Below are 3101 nucleotides of genomic sequence, written 5' to 3'. Positions count from 1 at the left end.
CAATGTTAACTTTGCTGCTGATTAAAGGATTGCTCAACCTTCGACTCGCGTCTAGTTTGCTTGGCTAAGCCCTCAAAATCTTTTACAGCTTATATTGGTGAGAGATGCTGTGAGTTTATCAAGAGCAACGGGATATGAGGCATGTGTGCCACAGAATGCAGGTCTAGGATCTTTTATATGAAATCCACTTTGGAAAACCCTACTGAGAAAAAAAGGATTACACAAAAGGAAAGGGGGTCAGTGGGTCAAGGGATAGCACATCTAACTGTTAGTTAATTGTAAGTCCAAATCCTACCCGTTTCCACTTTTTTCCAGGCTTTTTGTTTCATTTCTTAACAGATCCATTCCTATGTACCTCTGTGCTTTCAACAGAGTTTTCATTGTAATGGAGGGACATACAGTATGACTTAAACATGCCTGGGCAGGGAAGACTAAGTAAAAGCAAGAGTAGCAGACAGCTTAATAAATCATCAGCAGGACCCTCTAGACCTTCCCCAAAAAAACATAACATGATTTCTATGCATGTATGTGCATTGAACAGCGCAAGTAATTTGGTTAATGTCAGTGGATAAATGTCACTTTCCCATAGCGCAGGACAACATCACTTGTACAGGCCCCTTCTGCAAAGGCATTACCGCTGTAGAAAGCAGTGAAAAAGTGAGGCAGTGTGCAGTCACCCCTGACCCTTCACTGCCCTGATCGGCCACGATCGGCCAAGGACCTCTCTATGAGAGCTGAGGGTGGAATTTTCTGGACCTCGGTAACTTACGGAGACATGGCTAGAGGGATCCTCGATCAGCGGCTCAGCCTTTGCTCTGTGGCCTGTCCGTATATGTCTGTTCTCCAAATTACCTGCCACTGCCCAGGTGTCAGCTGGTGAGATGGAATGACCTCCCAGGAAGCATACTGGCAGATGATTTGCATAGGCACACCCCCTCTCCCTCTCTCTTAGCCCTGCTTACTCCACAGTAGCAAGTATCTGGGGAAAATATAGTGGTCGAGGTGGGGTAGCAGTAACTAGCAACTATGAGAAAGTAAATCTGGGGCACTTGGCGACCTGTGGGAAACAACTGCAGAGCTCAGTGCCCAGAACTTTGTGGCACAGGGAGGAGGTCTGTGGGATTTCAGTAACTTGGAGACATGCAACCTGGTCGGGAGTGCTTCAGGTCTCCTTCCTTGCATGTTCCAAGCAACTCAACAAAGCATCAACAGGCTGAGATACCAGCCACAGAGCCCCTTTCCCCTTGATTAAAAGCCTAAAATCTTTTCCATGCAAATACATAGCCACCAAATACCATATTTTCTTTGTTTTCTCTCTCTCTGTCTCTCTCCTCCCTCCCTCCTTCCCTCCCTCCCTCCCTCCCTCCCTCACTCACTCACTCCTTCCCACCCTCCCGCCCTCTCTCTTCCCCCTCTCCCTCTCCCTCAATCCTCCCATTAATTTTAAGTTTTCATGCACTGCAGCACATTGTGACAATGGTATTTCACAATGGGACTGTTTGAAAGTTACAGAAATCAAAAAAGAAATCAACCAACTATAAGCAGCCACGTCCGGAGTACACTGCTCAGCTCCAATTAAAGATTAAGGCCCAGAAGCAAGTAAAGCTGTAGTTCAGAGCGATCTTTGCAAATATCACCTCAAAGCAGTTTACGCTGGAGTGCAGAACAAGGGGGAAAGTGATAATACTGAGTTTGGTAGAATGGGATAAAAAAAACAAAAGAAGCATGCCACTTCTAAAAGTACAAGTCAAGAAATTCAAGGGGACGTGGCTGTTCATTCAGTCAAGAGGATTCACAAGTAAAAGGCTCCTGAGGCATTAGTGTTGAATTTGGCGCAAAATGTATTGTGTTGTCGTGTAATATGAATGAACATACAATTTCAATCTTCATTAAAAAAGATCTATTAAAAAATAAAGACTTGCAAATTAAGAAAGTTTCTGTCCTGTCATGTGCCAAAAATAGTGAATGCTTTACGAATGTGCGTGTCATCCTTTAGAGCAGGGGCCAATTTAATTTTCCCATTATCATTCCAATATTAGTACATGTGTTGCAGAAGCAAGCGCAAAGGGAGAGTCAATCAAACCATTCATTAGGATCTCAGGTCAAAGGTTTGCCATTCCAAATGTCCTTATGTCAGAGGGCAGAAAGTCCAAACACCATTTAGATATCGGGTGGTATGAAATGAAGAGGCAAACAACAATGAATAAGCATTCTTTGCTGCTGTATTGATCTGGTCCTTAAGGGTTTTAGTTTAATGCCAATTATATTTAAAGATAGAAAGATTAATGCTCCCGGGTGCTTGTAAAAATTTCACCCCCTCCCCATCACAATGGCTGGGTGATGCAAGCCTGAGAGCATCACAATAGACCCATAGACATGAGAAAAACTCTGTACCTCTGAGTGTATGTGGGCCCATGGCTGTATCAAGGACAAGGCAAGAACAGGAGGTGGGTAAGGCGTCAGCACCAGAGGGTGTCCGATTGAGCCCTGTAAGCAACAGATGTTGGACCGTCCTTTAAAAGATTCTGAGGCTGATTTCAATTTTAACTTTGCTGCTGATTTAAGGATTGCTCAACCTTGACCCACGTCTAGTTTGTTTGGATAAGCCCTGGAATTCCTTTACAGCTTGTACTGGTGGGAGATGATGTGAGTTTATCAACTGCAACGGGATATGAGGCTTGTGTGCCACAAAAAGCAGGTCTAGTATTTTTTATAAGAAAGCCACTTTAAGAAGGGAACTTTGGACAACCCTACCGAGAGCAAAAGTATTACACAGGAGGTAAGGGGGTCAGTGGGTCAACTGATACAATAAACTGACTCACAGTCAAATGTGCTAAATCCAAACACTACCAGTTCCGACATGTTCCAGGCTTTCTGTTTCATTTTTTAACAGATCCATTCCTATGTACCCCTGTGCTTTCAACAGATTTTTCGTTGTAAGGGAGGGACATACAGTAGGCCGTAAAACATTCCTGGGCAGGAAAGACTCTATGTAAAAGCAAGAGTAGCAGACAGCTTAAAAGAATCATCAGCAGAACCCTCTACACCTTCCCCAAAAAATATAAAATTATTTCTCTGCATGTATGTGCGTTGAACAGCGC

At 43.8% G+C, this 3101-nt stretch overlaps 1 non-coding gene across 1 annotated transcript; it reads right to left on the bottom strand.

Annotated features, from left to right (window-relative positions):
- Positions 1-1954: 1954 nt before the first annotated feature.
- LOC138568604 (U6 spliceosomal RNA) lies at positions 1955-2061 on the bottom strand. The gene has a single exon (XR_011302924.1). It is a non-coding gene; the product is annotated as a U6 spliceosomal RNA (small nuclear RNA).
- Between the last annotated feature and the right edge of the window lie 1040 nt (positions 2062-3101).

Source organism: Ambystoma mexicanum, chromosome 2p, assembly GCF_040938575.1.
Source record: "Ambystoma mexicanum isolate Mex_15411 chromosome 2p, UKY_AmexF1_1, whole genome shotgun sequence".
NCBI classification, from domain to species: domain Eukaryota; kingdom Metazoa; phylum Chordata; class Amphibia; order Caudata; family Ambystomatidae; genus Ambystoma; species Ambystoma mexicanum.
The sequence above is the reverse complement of the archived record's forward strand: the minus strand, read 5'-3'. Positions and strand labels throughout refer to the sequence as shown.